This window comes from Podarcis filfolensis (genome assembly GCF_964270895.1).
Source record: "Podarcis filfolensis genome assembly, chromosome: 11".
Classification (NCBI taxonomy): domain Eukaryota; kingdom Metazoa; phylum Chordata; class Lepidosauria; order Squamata; family Lacertidae; genus Podarcis; species Podarcis filfolensis.
The window spans coordinates 58,257,501-58,284,519 of record NC_139613.1 but is presented as its reverse complement, the minus strand read 5'-3'; the positions used below and the strand labels follow the sequence as shown (position 1 = coordinate 58,284,519).

The 27,019-nt window shown below is 41.2% G+C and overlaps 2 long non-coding RNA genes across 2 annotated transcripts in view; both read left to right on the top strand.

Moving 5' to 3' along the window:
- LOC310745102 overlaps positions 1-27,019 on the top strand; it is a 169,085-nt gene that overhangs the window by 102,953 nt on the left and 39,113 nt on the right. The window lies entirely within an intron of this gene.
- On the top strand, positions 4,470-18,800 carry LOC310744773. The gene is made up of 3 exons (XR_014539735.1): positions 4,470-4,540; positions 4,787-4,855; positions 18,523-18,800. It is a non-coding gene; the product is annotated as an uncharacterized lncRNA (long non-coding RNA).

The following is a 27,019-nucleotide window of genomic DNA, read 5'->3' as shown; positions in this document are numbered from 1 at the left end:
CAAAGGTTATTGGGCAAATTTAGGCCACAGCTTTATTGATTACACAAGTGTGACTGGTATTGGCTCAGGCATTGGTATCAAGACTATATCTGACTCCTGCCCACCCTGCAGGAAGCCTCCGAAGGGTAAAGAACCAGCAGGGGGAGCTCCATCAATGGTTATTGACTGGTGCTCACCCCTGGGGTTCCCGGAGGTCCTGGCTTGGCCTAGTCCCTCCCCAGGCTTCGGATGAGATCCAGACACCCCGGATTCCTTTAACGGAACACCCTATGAATTGGAGGGACAGGTGATGGCCGCACCTCCCCTCCCCACATTCCCCTAAACCAATGTCTAACTGCCAAACCTCACAAAGTTGTGACGATTGCTAAGAGGTAGGCAAAAACCAGGTGGCCACTGCCAATCTGCCACATTGGAAAAACTCCTACCCGGCCCCTGTTCCAAAACAGGCAACCAACCAAAGTCCAAAGCAAGGCCAGACACAGCCTAAATAACGGGTGGTGGGCGGGTGTTTGGCAGCGTGAAGCAAGAGGAGGTCCCCACGTCGCGCTGCCGATTAAATACCCCCCAAACCCCCAGCCCCCCCACATTGCCAATTGGCTAAAGGCCAGTGGCATGATCATGGTGCCACTGGCTGGGGCAGGGCAAAGCCCCCCCGCCAGCCGGTTGGGGAGAATCCTGGGACTGCGCGTAACATGGATCCTCTGTTAGGAGGTTCCGCCTTGCTTAGTTTTGTTTACTAAACAACTAATAGTTCAATTATATGTATGTTTGTATTGTTCATTATTATTGCTCTCAGGGAAGTATGCATAGGGTTGCAGCCTAAAAGAAGCCTTCAATTTTGTGTGTGTGGGGGGGGGAGAAACACATTAGAGCTAAACTTACCTGTTTTACCAGATATGGGAAAAGTGCTTATGCTGTGAGGAAAGTATGTTGCCTCACTATAAATCTTTATACAGAAGATTGTGTCTCTCATTTACTGCTGACCTATCAAAAGTGGAAATATCAAGCATATAAAGAGCTTTGAAGGAAAAATACAGCAGACCTATAAAGAGTGAATGCTATATGAAAACCGGTATTTTTCTACATGTGGAGATACCTGGATGTCTGTCTGTCTGTCTGTCTGTCTGTTGTTTTACTTCCATGGAATAATATCCTAGAACTTTTAAGGTGTGCTATTTAGTGTCAAAATGTGTGGGTATTTTAAAATAAAAAAACAAATATAATTGTTGTTTAACACAATGGCATGGATCCAGAGAAGTGTCAGAGAAAAGTGGTGGGTAGAAAGTGGCATTCATCCCCTTTCCTCTCCCCAGATCCCCCAAGAGCTTCTACTGAGTGTTGGGAGATTGTCCTGAAGTGGCCTGGAAGGGAGGGAGAAGGAGGTGGTTGCTGAAAGTTCGGGGGGGGGGACCTTCCATATGCATCTTGTCCACAAATGAACCCTGAAACACTCAGATAAATGTGAGGGCTAAACATTAAATCTGTGCACCAGCACAGTATGGAAGAGAATTTTGTTCAGTCCACATATTCAGCTGAGTCACCCTAATTTGCAAATCCCTGACACATGCACTAATTGGGATGCAGTTGTCAATCAGGCTGCATACTCCTGTGAATTTTTCAAAAAATGTAGTGGGGAAAATGGGCATTTTAGAATACCCATACATACAAAATGTGGTTTGTTTTGTTTTTAGTTTTTTGTGCTTTTTTGTAGGGGAGCATCCAGTAATTCATATTATAAAGGGAAATGTGTACTAAATACATATTTATTTGGGGGGGGAGTGCCTTTGAAAAATGTGTATGTGTGAATGTTTCATGTGGTTAAAAAAAATCTTAAATGGAACCAAATGGAGTTATGATAAAACACATTTGAAGCTGATATGGAACAGAAACAGGCTTATTTATTCACCACTCCTATTTCATAGGTTTTATTAGATGCTAGAATTCTGACACAATTGCCTAGTTTGGGATGGCAGAAGGCAATATTTGATGATGTCACACATACAGTATTAATAACTCGCCATCCTATTGTTGAAGCGCGAGCTCTGTCCTGGTTTAGACAGTGACTGCTGATAAAGTAAGAGAAGAAGCCATATTTAAACAAATGTTCTTTTCATCTGATGCACCACTAACATTGTCTGAGGCACTTCAAAGAGGAATCCTTCAAAGGTGAGTGTTTCCTCAGAAAGATTAAAGGAAAAAAACCCACAAGCAGGTTAAGGAGTTCTCAAAAACCCTGAACTCAAAATGGAAATGCACCTCCAGTTATGTGAGAGACTGAAGTCTCCTGTGGTTTGAGAGACCAGCCTTACAGCAGGTCATCCTTTGTGTGAACAGCAAAAATGTCACACACGTGGCTTAGAAATAAGGACAATCAAACTGGAGCTGATCTGCAGATATGTGAGGAACATTTTTAATGACCTTCCCTACCTCACCTGGCACTGCCAGGCCCACCCCCTTTTTCCACTGTCTAGAGAGGAATCAGGTTTTGCAGCAAATTGGGGGGGGGGATACAAGGGAAAAGAACCATTGAAAACCATAACAGACACCAAGTCCTACATCAAATAATAAATTACAAGACAAGTTTACTGATTCTCAGTGTGTGACACAAATATTTGTCACTTTCAGTAACTGATTTTAAACGCTAATCAGCCCATGAGAATATTTCATCAACCCTTGAATAGATCTGACCCAGAGTAATATTATAATATAAATGAAAAAGGAATCCTGGCTTTAACTTCCCAGAGTAACCTATGATGTGTAGTAGCAGGCAAAGAGAGCACATACAAATTTACATTTGCTTTCTTCTGCATAGTTTTCTATTGTTTGCAACAGCTGAAACAAGAGGGATGCATTTTCAGCTTGTATATGTACAAACAATTCTGTGTGTGTGTGTGTGGGGGGAGATATTCCCCCACAACCAAATGACTGGCACGCAATGACTGGCATGCTAAGTAGTCATATGATGTTGACTTGATTGGAAAATAAAACTGGAGGGTGGGGGGAGAGTAAAATAATCTGTCCGAACACCTTAAATCTCACATTAACCTATGTTGGGTTGTAGAAGGGCTTAGCTCCGTAGTCAAGCACCTGCTTTTCACACAAAGGTCCCAAGGTAGAGCCGGGAGATACTTTTGGTCTAAAACACTGGGGAGTTGCTGCAGTGGAGACAATACTGAGCTCAGTGGCAGACCTACATTTTGGGAGCCCTGAAGCTTGAACTATTTTGGGGCCCCCTTTGCAACCAGCGACAAGATCTGGGTAACCCGTTATCTGCTTCAATGGGGCTGTTCCACGACAGATCACCACACCTTTATAACATCTGTGCTACTGACTCTCTAACTTTGAGATTGTTGAAATATATACTACAAAAAAATTAATCAATTTGAGCTGGGCGACTCCAGTTGGGTCTCCTAAACCCAACATTTTAAAGCAATGTGGACTAAAGTTGCTTCTGGGGCCCCCCAGGATCAGGGGCTCTGAAGCTTAAGCTTCATTAGTTTCATAGCAGATCTACCCCCAATGAGCTAGGTGAACCGTTGGTGTGACTTGGTTTAAGGCAGCTTCCTCTGTTGCTCTGATCCTGGACAAGGCTAGTCTGGCAGAAACTCTGAGCCAGCCAGCCAGTGAGGCATCCTTTTCCAGGGGTGGGGCTCAGACGCAGAGTCTTTCTGCCCCTGAGTCTGAACCCCTCCCCACAGAACAGGGTGCCTCACTGGCAGAGGATGAAGAGTCGCCACCACTGCTGGCCGCCACAACACTAACAGGTGACTGCGTGCAGGCGTGCACATGTGACATTGCACATCCATGTTGCGGTAGCGGGCACCCACAATCCTGAGGGTGAGATGGCACCCCTGATGACCACAGAGCCTGCTCATTCCTTACCAGGCTGTTTTGATGCCCTCCCTTTCAGGTTTTTTAAATAATTTGTTTCTGTACTTTTACAAGTACTTCTCCCAAGCCTGCTGATTCCTCCACTCTTGTGAGTGGCTGCTGCCATTTTGCTTTCTTTAAGCAATGGCATGCATAGCCTGGGCATTGCAAACAGAGAGAATGATAATGGAAAAATCTCAAACATCCGTACTTTTCAAAAATTCTGGACATTGCCGTTGTGGAAGAACTTACTCATCAACATTTCAAATGGTCTTACAAAACGTCTAAGTTTTTTTTTATTTACATGGACACCATTTATATGTTAAACAGAGCTTGGTGGAGGATTAATGGCTAATCCCTTAAATACAGCTGAACATACATTTATTGATTTAAATGCAAATAGGAAGTATGAGGAAGAAAAACTGCTGAAGAGGATAATGTGGATAGCAAAGGAAAAACTTGTTGCGTAAGGTATGCGTGATTTTGAAACATTTTAATGGGTTTCATAGTTTTACTTTATTTCTCACATTGTACTATATTTGTTGTAGTGTAACATATTGTATTTTATCTAATTATTTGTACATATTTATTACATACATATCGAGTTGTAATCACACGTGAAATTGGAAGACAGCTTTTGGCAAAGCACTAATTCTGAACATATAACAAGGTATGTAACTATTAATAATACCAAAATATATTCAGACTTCTTTCATGTGACTCTTTTGTGACTTAGACATAGACATTATTTGCACAGAACCATTTGCTTTGCCTTAATTATTTTCTATCTTTAGTATTTTATTAAATTCAGGCTGTCTCGCTGTGTCCTAGTATAAGCAGGTTTTTCCCTTTTTATAGCAAAAGGCGCTTTCTTGTCTGTTTCTTACATTCTGTTAAATATTTCTTATTCCTTCAGACTACACCACAAGGACCATTTGACTGTCCCCTCTGGCTTTGGTATCTTGCTTCCAGCATGAGCAGACAGGTAATAACCATTCAGCAGGGCCATTACCTCTTCTAAAGACTATTATCAAAATGGTCATTATACATAATGGAGATTATTATAGGCAGCTTGAGAGATTTTTTTAGATACATCTCCACAGAAATAGGTGGCCCTTTTTAGCCTTAGATGCTGGTAGAAATAATACCAGGGCACAAAAATACATGGCAAATGCTCCTTCTTACCCAAACTTTATTCACATTGAATGCACTCACAGTACTGGTTTCTGCAGGTAAATTATATTTATTCAACAGATATATTTATCATTCATGTTAGAGGGAGGGAAAGGAGAGAAATTGGTGCTAATTATTATATGGAAAATAAAATGCTAAAGCCTAACAATGGTTCCCTTCTGCAACCTGAACCACTTTGTTCAATTTGTATGTGATTCTTATAATAAGCTGTGACACTACTTTTTTTTATTATAAGGAACATTTCAATATTTTCAGGAATTCTCATCTTAAATCTAGATTATATTACCCATTTCATCACATTCCTACTCTGCCTATCAGTTATCAGGGTTCTAGTCCTCCTTCTTAAGGCTCTTCACTTTTTTGATCCCACACTATAAATTCTTCATTATCTCCCTGTACTGTCTATCTCACTTTCTGATCCTTTGCATTCCTACATGTCTTTCAACCATTTCTGTTTACATCAAGCTGCTCCCACCTGTTCTGTATTCACCAGGCTGCCTTTCTCCCCTGGTTCAAGCTTTTATTTGGTCTACTCTGTCTCTACTTAAGCCTAATCATAGCTACCACTTCATTGCCATTTTGTACTTCATTGTCAGTCCCCAACCTCTTCCTTCCATCACATTGTTGCGGTAGATAATGCAGATTACAGGAGCTGCACTGCTTGTGTGTTCTGCAGAATGCCTATCAAAAACAACCACAGATACTAAATAAATGTCTTGTTCTTGTAGTTAAGTTCATTCAGTTGGTATTTCTGCTTTTTTCTCAAACATTAAATCATATTGACTTATCTTAACATCAAAAGCTTCCTGTTGGAACTGCCTAGCATCTAGCATAATTCATTTGACATCAAACATCCACACATCCTTCCTCCACTGCTGTAGTCATCAAACTTTTTCAGTCTGTGGGTACATTTGGAATTTTGAGAGAGTGCCCCGGGTACCACTCTCATTGGTTGCTTCTCTCCTCAAAGTCACACCTCCAAGAAATTGTGTGTGTGTGTGTGTGTGTGTGTGTGTGTGTGTGTGTGCGCACACACACACACACACACACACACTTCACTTCCCCTGGGGTCCTAGCAAAGTCAGATTCAGTAGAATTAAAATAGATCCTTTTGAAATTGCACGATTTTACACACTATTCATCCATCAAGCCATAAAATCAAAGCTTAAATCAAAGCAAGCGAGTGCACAGTAAAAAGAAATCACAGATCCACTACATGCCAGCAATAGAAAAAGCCATCCATTTTTCATTTGGTATTTGCACAACTAGGTCCATTCCCATGGCATTTTTGTGTACAATAGATTGCCATATTCTAGTGTTATTAGACCTTTGAAAATTGAGGAAGCTATGCCCTGAGAGAGTGGAGAGAAGTTAACAAAGATGTGCTCTATTGCTGCTAGTTTCCTGTTTGCTTGAGTGGAAATGTCTGGGTTTAACGGGAAACCTAACAGCTGGTTGAAGTGGTACCATGCAGGTGGCACTGTGGTCTAAACCACAGAGCCTAGGGCTTGCCCATCAGAAGGTCCATATCCCCGTGACGGGGTGAGCTCCCGTTGTTCAGTCCCTGCTCCTGCCAACCTAGCAGTTCAAAAGCACATCAAAGTGCAAGTAGATAAATAGGTACCACTCCGGCAGGAAGGTAAACGGCATTTCCATGCGCTGCTCTGGTTCGCCAGAAGCGGCTTAGTCATGCTGGCCACATGACCCGGAAGCTGTACGCCAGTTCACTCAGCCAGTAAAGAGAGATGAGTGTGGCAACCCCAGAGTCGTTCACGACTGGACTTAACTGTCAGGGGTCCCTTTACCTTTACCTTTATGGCTGCAATGAATTCTTTTTGTAAGGGGATACTGTTTGCATAAAAATCGTTTAGTCTATAAAGGCCCACCTGTTCCCAACCATTCCAATCTAAGTATTGTCCCGCTTCTTTAAAAGATAGGTGAAAGTGAAGAGGGATAAGGGGAGAAATTAGGGGAGCCAGGTTTTTTAAACTTTGTTTTCCATACATTTAGTGTGGTGTGGAGGAAAGGGTTCACAATGGTATGGGTTTTAGTGAGTGAAGAGGGTAGAAAGGGATATGCTCTATATACTGGATCTGAAATTTATCTACTCATAGTTTACCTTTTTGCCTGTGGATCAGTGGCATCAAATGCTTTAGTTGGAAGGCATTGTAATAAGTTTGGAGATGTGGGATTCCAAACCTGCCATTTTTGATACTTCCATATATAATTCTGGAGCCTAGTTGTGCTCCCCCCCTTCATGAATAAACTTGTTTATTGAGCGCCTCCAAATTTTAAATTGTTTGGGTGCAATCATAATTGACAGCACTTGAAAGAGAAACAAAAAATTTGGCAGGATAGCCATCTTTACCGCAGCTATGTGTCCTGCCAATGATGAACGCAGGTATTTCCAAAACTCAAGATGCTGTACCTGTCACAATACTGGTGTGAAGTTTGCTTTCTTTAGAGCCAATAGATTTTTAGTTATCTGCACTCCCAAATATTTTATTACCTTGTGGCAGGTTTGAAAACCTGTCTTTGAATGATTAATTGGTCAGGTCAAGGAATGCCTATATACATTATTTTTTATTTGGATTTGTTGATTTTGAATCTGGCCACTTTACCATAATTATCTGGTTCTTTCATTAATACAGGAGTTGCAGCTTTTGGGTTAGAAAGCAATGTTGCTATATCATCTGCAAAAAGACTTATTTTATGCATTTCTAATGGAGATGGTGGTTCAATTGATAAGGGAAATAAGAGGGGTGGCAGAGGGTGTCCCTCTTGCAATGGAGTCTAAACCATTCACCCTAACCTGAGCATATGAGTTCTTATATAGTCTCACGATAGAATTCATAAAATATTGTTCCATGTTCATTTTTGATAACAACACTTCTAGGAACTGTTACACACATCTAGTGATATGACTGCTAATGGTAAACTTTTGCTTTTGCTATGATGAATGGCATTTAGTAGCCAGCAAATTGGATCACAGATCTGTCCTTGGGGTATGAACCCAGCTTGATCCGTGGTAATGTAGGAAGAAATAAACGTGTTGAGCATTGCAGTAAAGATTGCTGTAAAGATTTTAGCATCTTGATTTAAAAGAATTATTGGTCTAGATGATTCTACTGACTCGGGATTTTTCCCTGGCTTAGGTATAACTATTATTTTAGAGTGTTGCCAGGAGGTTGGTACTTGACCACCTGAAAGATTGTCATTAAATAGAGAGGTTAATCTTGGGATCAAAATCTCACTGAATTGCTTATAGAAGTTTGCAGTGTAACCATCTGAGCCCTGGGCTTTATAGCCCTTCAATTTTTTGATTACTGCTGCTACCTCATCAGGTTCTATAGGTTGGTATAAGTAGTCCCTGCGGGTGTAATTTAGTTTAGGTAATGGAATTCTTTCCAAGTATTCTGTAATTGTTGGGAGGGAGGGGATAGTATCAGCATATAAAGAGGCATCAAAATCTTTAAACATATTACACTTATCATTATCATCATATTTAAGGATACCTGCCTTATACCTTAGCTGGTTTACTCTCTTATTGTTAATTCTTTTCCGGATACAGTTAGCAAGCATCTTAGAGTTCTTATCACAATGTTCATAATATTTTTGGTTGAGGAAAAGCAAATTTGTAGAGATTTTTTATGTTTCCAAGGCTGCGAGTTCTGCTCTCTTATCATTCAAGGACCTTAAAGTCTTCTTCCCTCCATCTCTTTTGTGCTTTAGTTCAAGCTGCCTTATCTCCAGTAGTAGATGATCTGATTCTTTGGCGGTCTTTCTTTTGATTGCTGTCACCTTGCTAATGCAGGTTCCCCTGATGACCGCCTTCATAGCTTCCCAGACTGTTGTAAGAAGCATTCTGTTTGTGGTTTTAATATCAAAGTACAGTAGTTCTTTAATTCTGAATAGAGGTGGTCTGTTGCCAGCTTGTTCTGTAGGAGAATTGCAGGAAATATCCAGCCAGGCAATGACTTGGGTTTCTCTTGGAGATGTAAGGTGGCCCACACTGGAGCATGGCTGGAAACAGTGAGACAGCCAATCTCTGACCCAACAATTCTTTGAAAGTCATGACAAAATTGAGACACAAGTATGATGAGTAGCGACTGGGGGGGGGGAGTCCTTTGTATTTGGGTGGAGCTCTCTCTGTATGTCTGTTAGGCTGTGTTCGCGAAGTATGGATTCCAGTGCTGAGGGCATTTTATGTGAGTTGGTTACAGTGGGACCTGTTCTGTCCAGTTGGAGGTCTTGTACAAGATTTAAATACCCTCCTAATAGCACCATGCCTTCCTGGAATCCAGATAGTTCTTGCATAGCGAGTTGGAGAAATTGTAACTGTCCTTTGTTCGGAGAGTAAAGTGAGACTATAGTTAGTTGATGCTGTTACTTTGGCCTTTGACAAATACATAGTGGTCTTTCTCTTGTCTGTCAAAGTTCCCTTGAGGAAAAAATTATGACTGTTGGAAATTAGCACTGCTCCCCCTCTTCCTTTTGATGAGCCAGGAGATTAGATCTGGACATCAAAGCCTTTGGGACGAATAATTCTATCCATTTGCTTCTTCAAGTGCATTTCCTGTAGGCATATTATTTTAGGTTTTTCCCGCTTGAGCATTAGCTTGACTTGTTGGTGTTTCACCGGTGAGTTGAGGCCATTGGCATTTGTGATGTGTATTTCTATGGTTTTCATATCAACCATTGGGCCAGCTTAGTGTAAGTTGGCTAGGAAGTTATACAAAACTCTTTAACTTAGTTATTGTTTTGATAGGTGGCATGAGGTAGGTCAGAGCAATAGCATGAATGGGATGAAATTCAAAGATGTAATCCAACAATAAAACACAAACAACTTACAAAGTTCTGCAAGAATGGTCTTGAGAAGAGGTGGTCTATCCTCTCAATTTTTATCACCATTCATTTTTTGAGAGTAAATATAAGTGGACGTTGAAGTAAAAAACTTAGTCAATTTAACATTTCTTTAAATTTCCCAGCGCTTGGTTGCTTCATTCACTTTGAGTCCATGTGTCTTGATGCTTCCTTGTTACGCTTGCAGCTAACAATGCACAATTGTGTGTGTGTGCGTGCGCGCACACACACTATTTCCCTGTTGTTATTTAAGAGACTAGGTATTCTGTTGACTACTGCTCTGGTGTCTTCTTACGGCTCCCGGGACATGGTGAGTTTCAGTACGCTGAAAGCAGCACTTTTTAGAAGGTTTTTTTTTTTGTTGATCTTGCTGCTGCTGCCAACCTAGTCCTATCTCATCATTACTAGTGCTGGTTTTGGGGTTACTTGGTAGAGACAGTTTTAGCATGCTCAGGAATAGTCTTGCCTCCTTGTGTGTTGATGCGTCATGCTGTGTCCCATCCAGCGGCACTATCAGTTGGGATGGGTAGCCCCATCTATAGCAGATTCCAGCGTTTTGAAGTATTTCTGTACACTATATGGCTTAAAGGCACGTCTGCATTTTAAGGTTGCCAGACACAAACCTTGCATAATAAGAGATCTTCTGGCCCTCCCATTCTAGACTGTCAAGTATACAAAATTCCTTTAAAATTGCCTGCTTAGTAGAAAGGCATGAAAGCCTTACAATGATGTCTCTGGGGCTGCAGTTGACAGTTTGGAAGCACTGGCCTGCTCTGTATGCAAACTCTAGATCAGAGGCCTTATGTTTAAGATTAGGGAATACTTGATTAAACCAGGAGATCATAGAAGAGAGTAAATCTTGGCCTTCCATAAATTCTGGTAGGCCTCTCACCTACAGATGGAAGTGGCAAAAATGATTGCCTGCTTCCTCCATATGAAGCTAGTTATGGTCACCAGTTTCTTGATTTTCGCCTCCTGTCTGATTCCTAACTTTAGAGCTCCATTTGCAGTCTTTGAGGCCTCAGATATATGGGCTTCTGTTATGTTGAGACTTTTCTCAATCAGAGTCAAAGCTGCTTTTAATTCTAATGCCAAATCTTCCCTGAGCTACTGTCTCAGCTTTTCCAGGTGGGTAGTGAGCTAAGTGAGAAGGTAACTGGCAATTGCTTTGTCTTTCTTAGAGAGCTTTGCTATCTTAGCTGCCACGCTTGGTCCTAGTTCTTCCTGCTGCTCAGAAGTTTGCAGTTGATTTCCTGATACACCTGATGTTTTTTGTGTCCATTCTGCTGTTAATTGGGGTCCCTGGAGCATAAACTATGGAGATCTTGTTTCACAGAGTCAATTTTTTAAGGTTTTCAACTTAAATTGGAGGTTTGATAGTGCACGGGTTGTTAGAGTAAAAGAATTAGGCAGCCATCTTGCTTGATGACATCACACACACACACACACACACACACACACACACACACTTCCTCTTTCTTGACAAGCTGAGGGATAACTACGTTTGTAGTTTGCAGCAGAAGTTAGTCTTCAAGATGCCATAAGACTAACATATTTATCATGGAATAAGCTTTCATGGGCAAGACTCAGAAGCCAGAGCCAGTAGTTGGGTTATTTTCTTGCTTTTACAGCACCCCTTGGTTCTGAAAGAAAGGGAAAAGAATGCGTAAGGAGCTGCTAGCTATTTGTCAAGAAAATGTTCCATTTTTTAAAAAAAGAAAATCAGTAGCAAGTGTAATTTTTGTCACATGCATCTGTTGCTATCACCTCTCACTTTGTGCTGAAGTGTTCACCAGAGCATTTACAGAAGTGATTCTTCCTCCCACCCCTGACATCTGCCACCCAGAATCCTACATTATTCATCAGCGTGCTAATGGCAGGTGATGAGATCTTTTCACGCTACATCCCTCTCAGTAGGTGTTTATTACTCTGTTCACCAGCAGCCCTGCTATTACTGCAGGGCCAGAAGAACTCTACATACTCGCTTGACAGGTAATAGGAAATGTGCTCTGCTCACTTGGCTCACGAGTGTAGATGAAGGTTATTATGAGGGCAGCCGCAATATCGTGGGTCCTAAGATGGCGGTCACCTTAAATGAACAGCTAAATTTTGGAAATCCATACAAATCATGTCGGCAGCATGATAATCCATCTTCTTTACCTTCTATCTTTTCAGCAGTCATCATGCTGTAATAATTTCCTTTTGCTTCACCTGTGGTCTCTCTGAATAAAGGGGGTGGAAGGCTGCGGGTGGAAGAAGCAAAGAAAAAGAGAATGAGTTTGGCTTAGTGTCTGAAGATGAGGCTGGCAAAAGCGATATCTCTATCCAGTAAGCAGGAATCTACTGTGCGCCCGTGTAGTGGGGTGTGTTGTGTGTGTAATAGTCTAATAACCAGCAGTGAATGGTCTTGCCTAATTTCTTAAGAAACAGCTTGACAAGTGAGACATTGTTTCTAATGATTTATGTGGAGCCTTGTGACAAAAATTACAGACTGGAAGCATACCATAGCATGGCAGCAGTTGAAAATGAGGAAATTATTTTTTTACTTTAGTGAACTCCATTTACTAAAACGATTCCCTGTTGTTGCTCTTTCTCTGTTTTTGTTACAGGTAGGCACACTTTGTAGAATAACCAAAATAAATGGAAGATGGTTTTTGTTTTGTTTTTTAAGAAAATGAACTCAACAACAGAAATTACCCTTACCTTTTTATATAAAAAGAAACCTTCTGTGCTCAATGGGCATTTTACGCAGAATATGGCAATGAAAGAGGTTCCCATACCTAACTGTGTAAGGATGACTCATAAAGGGGATTTCACACAAATCCCTCCATGTGTTGAAAGAATGAGTGGGGGCATTTGTGGGACTGTACAGGTTAGCCATTCCCACAGCTGTCACCCTCCCTCAGTGTCCATACATCTTATACATGTCGAAAGCAAAGTAAGCGCTCACCAGTGTTTCATTGCATTTGACTGGAGTTTTCCTCCAATCATGTTTGAGCTGCCTCCCAGTTTGTTTCTTCATTCTAAGCTCCGGAGTATATCAGGGAGCGAAGCAGGAGAGGGTGCTTGGGATGACTGTGCCATATCAACCAGAAAATCCCCCAGTGCTGTCTGGAAGCCCATTGCATCCTTCAGCCTCCAAGAGTGGACCATAGCAATAGTCCCCTACCTCTGCAGAGGGGATGTGGTGTTGAAAGCCTAAATCTCAACTGGAAGTGATCTGAACACAACATGGGACTGATGTCACTATACCCACTTTTAAATCACCTGCCCAGTGAAAACAAGGTCCAGAGTGTGGTCTGCCACATGTGTTGGGCGGGTGACATGTTGGGACAGCCCCATGGTTGTCATGGCAGCCGTGAAGTCTTGAGCCGTATTAGAGCCAGTCTCCTAGACAATGAAGTTGAAGTCCCCCAGAACCAGCAGAATTCTCAACACTGCTCTGATTAGTTGAATTGCATCTGTGGGTGTGGATGGGCACTCTCATCCACTCTAAGATACTGTTTGGATGTATCCCAAAGGCGCAATCCAGTAGTAATGTGCTTTGTACCTGCCCCATTGGAATGAATGGGAGTGTTTTTACAGTTTCCCATTCATTTCAATGCAAATCTTTGTGCCTAAATCATTTTTTCATTGTCAACACAGTGATTAATAGAAGCCCCTTTTTCAGGGCTTTCAAGAGCTCTACAGCAGGAAGTTTAATAAACCATTAAAAAATGTCTTACTGGACTGCCATAAAAGTATTCAGAGGTCAAAGTAATTTTTTTATCTTGTCAAAGAAATGAACAGCCTTGTTTTTACCAGCGCAATGTTTCATTTTCTAATATAGTCTTTAAATTAGCATGATAGGGACAAGCTACATAAACATTCATGTAGACATATTTAGAAGTAGAAGCCCATAATTAAATGCAATAAATGATAAAAGGGTGGGGGGGGGGAGAAAAGTGACAACTCATTGACATTAATGAAGGCTGGATGATCAAAGAAGGGAAATGTCTCGTTTAGTAACTGATAATGGGAAGTCTCCACACAGGGGAAACTTCTTTGTTCTTACAGCTTTCGGTATATCTGAAATAAGACAAAACGTTGCATTTAAGTTGCTGAAGATGCCATTCCAAAATACAGGGAAATGTGTGACAAAGATGTCTTTGAAATTTTGTTGTTTTATTTAAAATAATCTGGAAAAAGATCTGAAACAAGCTGTGAAGTGTGCAGTCAGTCTAAATCACTGATGGTTGCGTGTAAAGAATGCAGGCTTTAAGGGTTGTGATTCATATCTAAAACAGACCTGGGGCACACTGTAATTGAAAACAAAAATCTTCCAAAACTGCAGAAAACTTCAGGTTCTCACAGAATGATAACATATGCTATGTGTCCACCATCACAGGTTCATCGCAATGCAACAGAATGGATCTTTTAAATTAACTCTACTGTTGGTGATCTATATATCTATTACAATGAATATTTGTTTCTCCTGCCACCAACTGGATGTACCCATTGCTCTGTTTGTAACATTGAACAATACTTGGATCCTTTAGCTGGCAGATGGAGCAACAGCAAATAAACTATAGTTCACTCTTTATGTATCTCCAAAACTCTGCTAGCCAGAGGTAGACAATCCCTTCTAGAGGAGACTTCTAAAGCTCCATGATAAACAAGTGTATTTTAAGTGTATTTGAAATATACAAAGCCCTACTCTTGGCCCCCTCCATTGATAGCGCTCCTTTTCACCAGCGGAGGCTAGCAGAGAGAAGCTTGTGGCTCATCTTAACACGCCCACCCATTAACATGAGGTGGTGGTGGGAGGGCTTTTCCTTATGCTAGCTTTGCAATATCAGAATATACATGCCAATATGTGAAAACAAGCATGCAGAACACAAGTGTTCATGGGCCACAAGTAATCTATGCTTAAATCTCATTAATTTTGATCAGAGCAAAGTGTATGTGATTGTGCATTGTAGAAAGATATAGCATTGATTTTAGACCAAGATGGCAATTCAACTCCAAATACCTGGGAGTTTCTAAAAGGACAAATATTGAAGCCCCAAATGCAGACAATTCCAACAAGAAAGAATAGTGGGAGGCATCTAAGGCAACTGGTGTGGCAGCATAAGGAGTTTACAGATGAGCTGAGAGTTAAGAAGGCCATGTATAAGAAATGGAAGAAAGGGGAACCTACTTTGCCTCAGTCTTCTCCCAAAAGGAAAGCGATGCCCAACCTGGTGATAACAGAATAAATGATGGGGAGCTGCAGCCCAAGATGGGGAAAGAGGTGGTAAGGGAACATCTAGCTACTTTGAATGAATTCAAATATTCAGGGCCTGGTGAGCTGCATCCAAGGGTACTAAATGAGCTTGCAGATGTAATTCCAGACCCTTTGATCTGGGATTACATCTGCAAGCTTTGAGAATTCTTGGAGAATGATCTTTGAGAATTCTTGGAGAACAGGGGAGGTCCCTGCAGACTGGAGGCAGGCAAATGTTCTCCCCATATTCAAAAAGGTGAAAAAAGAAGACCCAACTGGTGAGCTTGACATTGATACCATGAAAAGTTCTAGAACAGATAATTCAACAGTCAGTCTGTGAACATTTAGAAAAGGATGCTGTGATTACGAAGAGCTAGCATGGGTTTCTCAAAAGTAACACTCTGATTCACAGAATTATTTTTGTATTCTGTTTTTATTCTTCATTTGTCCAAGCAGCTTTGAGTGGTGTTTTTATATTCACAAAAAACTCGTAAGATAGGCTAGGCCAAAACACCCAGAGGGAACTTCATTATTAAGTAAGATTTTCAACCAGGGTTTCCCACATTCAAATTCATGGCTATGTGAAGACCATGCTGGGGTTGCCATATTTTGAGGAGCAAAAAAGAGGACACATTTGCCGACTTCTACTTTTAACTAATGGCGCTTTGGTCTAAACCACTGAGCCTCTTGGGCTTGCTGATAAGGTTGGCAGTTCGAATCCCCACGACGGGGTTGCTTGGTCCCTGCTCCTGCCCACCTAGCAGTTTGAAAGCACAGCAAGTGCAAGTAGATAAATAGGTACCGCTCTGGCGGGAAGGTAAATAATGTTTCCCTGCGCTGCTCTGGAAGCCGTCTGCGGACAAACGCCAGCTCCCTCAGCCTTTAGAACTAGATGAGTGCGCAACCCCAGAGTCGTCAGCGACTGGACTTAACGGTCAGGCGTACCTTTCTTACTTTTAACTATGGATCGCTATGACAATTTAACCCACAAAGAAGAGTATGTGTCTTGGAAAAAGAGGACATATGGCAACCCTAAATGGCACAACCCAACTTAGTATAAACTAAGCTTAAATCAATTTATTTCTGTTCTATTAGCTCTCCACAGGGCCATAATCTTTAAAAATACTTCATTTTGAACACAGAGAATGGCAGGTCAGAAGAAATAAAGGTGATTTATAATAAACAATGAATTGTTTCTAATTGTGCTCTTCTACAAATGTAGTAAGTTCTACCATCCATGGAAGATTTTGATCTAGTGCCCTCAAAACACAATCAATGATACCAGGGATAGGGATTAAGAAAAAACTGGATTAAAGCCTGCAAATACACAAAAGGGATGCATTACGTTAAATAGGAAATACCGTTTAAAAAGAGTTACAAATGCTATGGAGAGTTCTTTTGCAAGTTTCCAAGAATGGTTTGTTATATTGCAACTTGTGAAGGTTGCAATGTAAATACCATACTCTCGTTTCAGGCTACAAACCACCTTTCTCACCTCCCCAGTCAGTGTAAAGGTGTAGTGAAGCAGTATCAAATACTCCCTGAGGAAGTGACCGCGACACCAGCGCAGTATATGGCGCTGCATTCAATTGAAATGGAAAACAGGAGAAGGTGTCTTTGCATATAAACCTTGCCTATTGAGTTAAGAAAACGCAGGTTTGTTGGGGGGGAAATCCAGAGGAAGTATTTAAAATGTGCATAGTGCATGAAATTGCCTCACATTATAGGGAATACATGCCTTGTAGCAATTATGTCACTTATCCTTATACTAATTAAGTGTTGATGTGTGAGTACTAAGTTGCAATGATGTTGTTAACTAATGTACATAAATATTCCCTTTAAACTGTAATTGCACTTTGCCATAAGTTAAAAGGAAGCACATTCAATTTGGAAACATGCAGATCAGCACCTTAAGAAATGGATTATACTCTTCAGGATGTCAGCACATACAACACGAGAATATCCATTAAAAGAAAAAAAGCAAGTAGGGGAAGATTTCTGCCACGGGGGCTGGAGTTTACAGCCCTGTGAAGAAGAACATTCACATTTTCTGTATACACAATGGCAGAGCTGCTGGGCTGAAAATTACTAATTCTACCCACAGGGGTTGAATGCATCATACCAGAAGGATGTAATGTGACTAGATCCACAGTTGTCTCCTCCCCTCTGCGCTGCTTTTCTGTTAAAAAATGACCTATGGAAAACTGGTAGTGTTCTATCCAGTTGTTCAGCTCAAGATTTATGATTGCCCAAAGTTAATGCAATTTTATTTTTCTAATATTAGAATGAGACTGTTTGCCACCTTGAAACATGTACTGTGGAAGAATGAGGACACATGACAGAAGGAAAGGCTCACTGGCTCAGAGCAGCAGCCCAGCATTTTTCTGCTACCCTGGACCCAAAAGTAGACTCAGTTTATATGCTTCAGGAGGAGTATAGGACAGCAATGGACAATAAAGTCAAACTCCTTCAATTATCTGCTTTTAACTTCTGCTAGGAAAAGAATCAGTTCACACATGGTAACTGGATATTTATTTTCTCCACACGATGACTTTTGTATGTAGGATTGCATGGAGAAATATCTGCAAGAATCATAGCCATTTCTGAGATGGTTAAAAAAAAGTGCTGCTCCAAAGTGGTTTATGTGGTTCTCCTCTTTCCCACTTTATCTTCACAGCAAATCTCTGAAATAAAAATGGCTGAGAAATGGTGACTAGCTCAAGGTTACCCAATCAATTTCACAGTTGTGGAGATTGATACCCTGGTTCACCAGTTCTTAGTCTAACCTTCTAACCACTACACCACCCTGGCTGCACACAATTGTAGTAGTCCAACTCAAACTGAGGTTTGTCCATACAATTGCAGCAGATGGAATGGTGGGGTGGCAGCGCTCACCTGACCTCCTGGCAGCTCAGTTGCCACTGCTTACTGGGAGGAGAGGGGGAGAGGAGGCCAGCATGATGCAAACACACCAGCAGGAGTGTCAGCTTGGCTCTACCAATATAGAGCCCAACCTCCCTGTCAAAATAGTAAAAACAGAAATAAAAAATGCTTTACAAAAATGTGAATATTATCAAAGTTGCACAGACACATGCATATATTCAGTTAAGTTCATGCACACCAAAATCCTTATGAATTTTCATGAGGAACTAAAAAAACAAAAATTTACAAATGTGGAGAATTTAAGATTGGAAAAATGAGAAACTGAGAGAAACCAAAATGGTCAGATATGCTCTGCATATTAGTCAGAGGGATGAAGATCAGGTAATATGATTTCACATAGGAAGCAGCAAAGACTAAATTCTTCAAACAGTCTTGCTTCATTTCAGTTCTTTTGGCTTCTCTTTCAGATGACCACTGCCCCCCTCCAGTTATCCCCAGGGGCTATGGCCAAGCCACATCCACCCTCCCCATAGTTTTCTCCAGGAAAATTTTCCCCATATGAACATCAGTACAAATAACCAAGTCCTGCCACTCAATGGCATAATGGAACTTCACAATATAGACTTTGGAGCATCTGCCAGAGGACCTCCATCAAAATAACAACTGCAATTTACTTCTGTTGAGACCTGTTGGCAACGGATGCAATATCCACTTTGTATTTTTCTGCTTTCTGTCCTCTGTGTGATGCTTCTCATTTCTCTTCCAAGGTAGTGTATAATAACACTTTGTTTCAGCCTGTCATGTTAGATTAAAACAGAATGACAGTGACAACACTTTTGCATGCAAATGTTGAAGCTGCTTGCTGTACGGCCCTTGCTGAATTTCTTTCCAAATGCTCATTCTCTCCTCACTCTGCCTCCTGTCATATTTACTATGACTTCCCCTAGAAAATACATGAGAAACAGAAGCTCATAGCCACTGGACTTGGGGTAATTCTGAAAAAAAGATAAAGACCTTCAAAATGTCTGTTAATGTATGAAAAAGCAGTAGTTGGAACAGCTTGACAGCAGCTGTAAGTAGTGATGGAAGAGAAATTTGATTCAGTCATTATTCAAAGGCGAACTTACCTAATTCTCTTTCTGAAACAATACAGTAAGCGAACAGACACATAGTATTTTTTAAAATTTTCATTGAAGTAAGTCAAACAGAGCAGTACAATAAAAATAATAGAAGTACAAATTCAAAAAGAAGCAGAAACAGCACAGTATATCAAGAAGAGACTAAAGAAAGCTATTTTGTGAAATTCACGCTTACCTGAATTTTGCAAGGCACTTCTCCAGCCAAGTAATGTGTACAAAAATTCACATGCTAGCATAAAGTGTGCATACAAACACACACCCCTCTCTCTATGTGTAATATGCATTATATTAGATGAAATTGCATTGCAAAACTGTGAATATTAGGCAAAATTGCTTATACATATGAGAACCTAGTTATGCCTTTGAATAGTGCCCTTGGGATTCATCTTCTCACAAAACCTGTGGGTTCATCCAAATTGAGACCATGGTACAGAAAAAGCCTTTCCCCTATATCATTTCCTCACTGGAAATCTCACACACCGCAAAATAAAGTTACAAGGGGGAGGTAAACATAGCCAACAGTAAGTCAACAGTAAGAAAACAGCAGCAGGAGACTCTTTCAGGTGGTTTGCAATCTAACGGAATCACCTTTGCCATTGGGGCCTGGAAAGGACCCCCAGATCTCCTGCAATGATTCTGCAAAGTTTTTTGCAGATAAAGTCGCTCAGTTTTGGAAAGAGATAGACTCCACTGTGGGAGCAGGGTCGGGGCGGAAGAGTGCTAGAGTCCTGTCTGGTCAAGTTTCATGGGATCAATTCCAATCTGTTACCTCTGAGGACATGGGCAGGCTGCTTGGAGAACCGACCACCTGTCTCATTGACCCCTACCCATCCTGGCTCATAAAAGCGAGCAGGGAAGGGCTGGGCGATGGGCTCTGCAGGGTGGTGAATGCTTCCCTCTGTGAGGGAGACTTCCCAGACCCGCTAAAAGAGGAGTTATTAAACCACTTCTTAAAAAAACATCATTGGATCTGGCCAACATGGCTAACTATCACCCAGTCTCAAATCTTCTATTCGTGTGCACCCACGATTTTCAGCGTCTGCGCGTGCATGTCCACTATTTTCGGCACCGTGGAAGTGAGTCGCCACACTGCACCAGGGGCGGCTCATAGGCCAGTCAAACGACCTCCGTGGACCGCTTCCAGCCCATGGGCCTTAGGTTGGTGACCCCTATTCTACCTCCACTGCCAAAGGCATTCTGCTTCTGAAAAATCAGTTGGTAGGTATTGGAAAAGGAGGGCAAACTCTTGCACTCAGGCCGTGCTTGTTAGGTTTCCATAGGCCACTGTGGGAACAGGATGCAGAACGTGATGCATGTTGATCCAGCAGGGCTCTTCTTATGTTCTTATGAACAGAAGTTATCTTACTGATTCGTTAGAGAAAGATTTGAAAGATGTACTTCATTTTCTTCATGTCCCTTTTCATATTCTGATACATTTTCCACTTGACCACTAGATTGTGGGTCCACTGACGTGTAATTATACTGTATGTCTGAAAGTTCATACCAGTATGGCTAATCCCTAACAGCTTTCCATCGCAGACAATAACAATTTATTTTTGAAAAGTTGTAGCACTAAAGCTATTTCTACAGAAAGCAATGAGCTGCAAAGTTGTGCAAATCATCACAAATGTTATGGAAAAAACTTGAACATTAAAAAAAAAAATCCCCTGAATACAGGGAAATTACTAATTCAGCACCCCAATTATTTCTAAAAATGGATCTAAAGGCAGAGTGGAAAATTGGGCCAGTCAGTTTGACATCAGTCGTTTAAGATTCAGTTTTTATAGGATCAAATGCTAGTGCATTTAAGAAGCACAGCTTGATAAGAGACAATTAGTGTAGCATCAGGCCTAATCTAATGAGGTCTAAGCAGTGTGTGTGGTGTGTGTGTACAAAGAAGCACATGAAAATCTTCGGGGATGTGTGCACATCCAACAAAAATGCTCAGATAAAATGCAGTAATTTGATTACATGTCTTTTCAATGCATAATATGGATTCTATAAGACAGGAGAGAATGTAGCAAACTGAATTGATACCTGGGTAAAATTAGGCAGAAGAGCAAAAGTCCTGTCTGAGATCCTCAGTGGATTTGCTCCATTTCACAAAGATGAGTCATCCAGAGGGACCAGACAGCCTTGGCAGACATTTCTGATAGCATCACAGGCTTTTCAAAATCTTCTGTGACAGATCTGGTCTTGCGTCTCAGAGGTGTTAAACACAGAGTAGTAAAAAAGAAAAGAAAAAAGTGCCATTTGTTTCTGAGGAGGGGGAAAGTCCTACTGCAGTAAAAACCCATTTATCTAAAATGTTTCAGTGACATCAAAACCATTCTGATTAATGTGATGGGTAGATTTCATATGGAAGTGAGGGGTGGAGGATGGATTGAGCTGGAAACAAAAACAGCATTATGCACCATTGCAGAAAATTGAGAGAGGGTGAATCCTTGTTTAGTTTGGGTTTATCTTGTTCAGGATTACTTGATTCTCACACTATCCATTGTCTATAGAAATATATAGCCAGATCTAAGAAGAAGAAAAACTTGCTGGATAAAAACATTTAAGATAAAGTTGAATATCTTCATATTTCAGTGTTATGCTCACATCAGTGACAGCCATATGAGCCAATTAAGGTAGCATTTGGGATTTGACCTAACGTCAGTGATGCTTCAAATGGTTAAACTCAAGAAACAGTTTTGACTGGCTCTGGGGTTTGCAGCATGAATATGTCATATGAAATGACGAGCATGACTCTCTCCTCTCTCTGGCTACAGGAATTACCTAATCCAGGCTGATTTCCATAACACGTGATATGTGTTTGCAAACTAACTACAGAACATACTTTTTACCTATATTTTATTGCAAAAGTTTCTTTCCATTAAAGTGCCAGGCATACTAATACCAGCACAATATCAAACTTCTTACCTTTCCACATAAGTCTACTGAGATCCTGCAACATGTCTCCCACAGAACACCAGCAAATTGGGGGACATATCCCAGGGCTCATCCTTAGCTGACACGTAGGGCTTATCAGGCTCATTCAGCCTTATGGTTGCCTGGTGTGAACTAAGGATGCAAGAAGACATCCTTTTCCATTCTGCCCTGTACCCATCACATACAGCCCTGTTTCTGTCCAACTGTTCTGTTTCTGTTCGATTGCAGTTTGTCTTCCAGAAAAAAATGTCATTCGGCTTAATATCTGCTGTGGCAAAATTCTGTAATTTACGTAATTTATGTAATTCGTTGTGTAAATTATGTTGCCATTACATTATTCCACCCCATTCATTTCAATGCAAAAGAAACATAATGCAAACGGCAGGGGAAATAATCAATTACATATTATCTGCAGGCTGAAAGCAGCGACAACAGTGAATGTCTTCACTGGATTTATTTGGTTCCAGACATGGGATGAAGAAGTGAACATTGGCAATTCAGTCCTATTTCCATTGGAATTCTCTATCCTTTCTCGTTTGCTGTCCCTTGAGACTGTGATCTGTAGAGCAAGATTAGGTGTTCTTAGCAAGCCGTTGTGTCTCTCTCTACCTATCTATCTTCTTATGTCAAACAATTAACTGAACACTTATACACCACCAATTCAGCACACAAGGGGCTTCCAATAACGAACGAAACAGAAAAAGAATCAAAAACAAATGCAAAATCAAGTAAAACATAAATCAGACAACAGAGAATCATATTTTCAACATGCCTAATGCCATTAAAAGGGGGGCTAACTGAACCCTTTCTAGGAAATGAGTTTCACAATCTGGGTGCCATAAGAGAAAAGGCTACCTCAGCCAACCACACTTCCAGTGGCAAGGGCCCAGATAATGAACACAGAAGGTGGGAAAATTCATGCAGGAGTAGGATTGTGGAGGAAGGCCTGAAAGGCCTGGCTCATTAAAAATCAAATGATTCTGTCATAGTGGCCTGCCTTCCCCAATACATAGTCTCCTCCATGCACAGAAACTGTTATTTCTAATGACCCTTTCTACAAGGGTAACTGTCAAACTTCTCTACTGATTCTGCAGGGCTGAGAGTGAGAATTATTTCCTATGAAGATTTGTTTTTCTTCTGAACATTATGAGAGACATTTGCTGAGCCATGTATCAAGTCGGAGGCCTCTTAAATTGCTCTCTAATTGAGGATTATTTGGAGATTTGCCCGCTTTGTTTCTTCTGTGTTGCCTGCCATATTTCCTTCTTCCCTTTATATTGGCCCTTCCAACCCTAACTTTAATACACTTTGTTAATGTAGATTCTGGGATTTGGCTGCATGGACGAGTCAGGGAGCTTCCCTCTGTGTGCCAACTTCCATACTGTGTGCTTTGACTGAAGGGAGATGGGGGGATAGCAGCCTGAGTGTGCTAAACAGTGATAGGGTTCCCACCTCCCAGGCTGGAAGTTAACTTTACTTTCAAAATTTTTACCCTGCTCTTCATCAGTAAGAAATCCAGGGAAGGGAAGGGGGCCTTAACAATAAGGCAAGTTAAGAAGCCTGCTACGCACGTCTGTGTGGGCCTCAAGCTGTCAAAAAGCTTGCCTGCCATGACTGCTCCAATTCAGGAATGCCAACCAGCTTCCATGGAACTCTGATCTTTCTTGGAACATAGTTTACGCGATAACACTGCGCAGTACCTTACAGGAGGGTACTGGAAAACAAGGTTTTGAGGCGGTCTTTGCAATGGCTAGATTAGTCACCAGACGTTCTGCTGAATTTCACCCTGACCTGAATGCTTGAGGGGAGCCATATGGCTGCCCTCCATGACCGAGGAGGCTGCTGCCTTCTGATTCAGTTGAGTGTTCAGATTTTGAGTAGCCTAATTAAATCTGACCACTTCTCCTCATGGATAATGATCAGTTCTTTCTGTTACTCATGTTACAGCACAACTTCCCCTCTCAGTGACTTTATTCATTTCAGACAGAGACAGCAGGTGCCAGATGGCAAACTGTTCTATGTGCCGCTGCACCGCGTGCCTAGCGCTCACCTTGCTCCTGAGTGTTTGGGTGATGGGGGGAATGATTGCCTTGGTCTGCTCTAATAAGCTTTGGAGCAGTGGAAGCTAGAGTATGTCATAGCACTGAAGGAGCAGTTTAAAGGCTATGAAAGTTATTACTGTCTCTATAAAAAGAGACTGCCAATAGCCTTTTTGGATTTGGAATGAGGGGTGCAAAATAGCTATTGTCTGCTTTACACCAGTTTCCAGCCTGAACAAGAATATTAAGTGTTCTTTGGGTTTGACAGCAATTTACCTAAGGACCTACGGTCTCAAGGTTAATTATAGCCAATGCTTTTTGAAATCTGAAAGCAACCTCTGTGCAAATTGTCTGCATCCACTGGCTTGGTGATGTTGTCAGCATCAGGATGAATTTGTAATGGCTTGCTAGAAGGTGCATTTTGCATTTATCTTTAATTTTTCTTTTTCAGTCACAGAAACTGAGAGTGCAGGGGGGAGGATGATCAGTTTTCTTACTGAAATTGTAAATTACACAAAAACGGCGACACTGAAGCCTGAATAGACAAATACTTTGTTTATTTATTGCCAGGAGAGACCCATTAGGATTCAGCACTGGTGTTTCCATGGTATCGCAGAGACATAAACAGAAAACACGGGCTAATGCATTCAGTTAGACCAAGATTTTAAAGTCTAATGCGCAATCTAAATATATATCACATATAACCACTATTTATTTAATCTACTGTATATACTGCTCTGAGACTAGCTAACTAATCCATTTATGAATGTAGCTACTGAAATGCTTGGTACTTGTGGTGGAAAGTACACAAATAGTTTTCATAGGACCACTTCTTGGTTACTTGTGTAGCCTCACTTCAAAAGGATTCACCTACATCATTAACTCTACCCCAAGATTTGCATTCAGTTAAGGAACCCAAATCCGGTCACAATGAACATACCATTAGTTAAGAACAACATAAACTTTCCAAAGTACCATTTACTGGCATATTACCGCTTTAAAACTAAGGATCAAGGATGCATTTAGATGCATGTACACACCGATGTGCAAAAATGGCTGTATAAAAATATGAATGGAGAATTATTTAAAAGTTTTGAAAAATGTATATTATTGTCCTTGTGATTTTTGGATACAGTTTTAACACATGACGCCAACATGTGGAAGGAATACAGTAAAATGTAGCAGAAGGTATTCCTTCAGCAGGAAATGATGCTTCAAGCACAATGTATGCCAACTGCCTATGATTTCTAAGAGGAAATGATGTTGTGTGTGTTGTTTTCAGCTAAGGCGAGCCTCTTCCATGCGGAAGTGAGACTTTTTTGACTTGTTCTTTGCTTTTTTCCAAGATAAATCTTTTCACCCCTTAGGAAAGTGAAAGGGCATGAAGGTGGCACCAGCAAAGAAGGCAGGAGAGCAATCCTGTTTTAAATTAGGCTTAGTTAGGCTGGACCCAACGTGAAATGGTGCCAAATTTTCTGAGCTGGTGGGGTTTGCTTTTCAAGTTCCCCACCTTCAAAGTCCCATACTATACCTAGTCCTTAGCAGCCATAGTAAGCTACTCAACAATCCAACATGTTTACTTTCCTCCTTATTTACCTTCTAGATAACAGTATGACTCCATTATGTCCAAGTTGACATTTACCTGCAAGACAGAGACATACTTGCTATACTCCATTAAAAAAAAAAAATCTTGCTACAAAACTCAGATTAAAAATAAAAGATAAAAATGTAAGCAAGTAAAAACCATGCTTAAATGCTGCTATTATTAGACTGCAATCCAATCCTCCCTTTGGTCCATAGGATAGGCCAAATTTCCTCCTCTGATGCCAAGACAGAGCTCTATCATCCCAGAGGGGATCCAGTATCAGAGCACCCCTTTTCACCACTGCTTGATCCCGATGCCCTAGTTCTCTGGCCCAACCAATGGCAGAGCTTTGAAACCAATAAGGCTAAAAGGAAGGGGTGCTGGGGGAAGAAGAGGAAGCAGCTTAGATCTGCAAGATCCAAAGGTCCCTTTACATCTCTCCCACTCTCAAAGTGGGGAGATGGATAAACTCAGGAGTTCTCCTAATTCCTTCCCTCTTGACTTCCATCTCTTGTCCCCAGTGGGAAGGAATCTGTTAAAAATAACCATTTTAAAGACACAAAAAGGATGAACCTTAGTGCAGGCATAGGCAAACTCGGCCCTCCAGATGTTTTTGGCCTACAACTCCCATGATCCCTAGCTAACAGGACCAGTGGTCAGGGATGATGGGAACTGTAGTCTCAAAACAGCTGGAGGGCTGAGGTTGCCTATGCTTGCCTTAGAACCTCTGTCCTCAGTTGAGCCTGGTGGGGTGGTTAGACTGCCTTTGAGCTTCACTCACACTGTATGATTACAGCTTAAGTATGCCTGGTCATTTTCTGTTGTTCAGCTTTGTTACCTGGTATTGCTTTGGTTCAGCTTTGTTACCTGGTACAGCTTTAAGGTGCATGAAAATCCAGGTAGCCATCCACTGTAACCTAGACCTCCCCAGTGATTAAAAAATATAGATACTAACATGAATTAAATAACAGTCTGCTATTTGAGGCAGATGGTAAGGTTGACCTTATCGAACTGGCAAGGTGATTTAAAGGGGCAATGTTAATGATGGGTACCTTCCTTGGTGAGATTTGTCTGTTCCCCTCTCTGTTAACTTTCAGGAAGAATTTAAAAACATTCCTGTTTACCCAGGCAGCTGAAGGTTTCTGCTCCTGGCAACTTTGAAACTATTTGCTGCGAGTGTATGTGATTCTTATTAGTTTTTAATTTTTAATTGTATTGTTGTAACACTGATGTGATTGCCACCCTTTGCAAGGAAGGGTAGTATATAAAT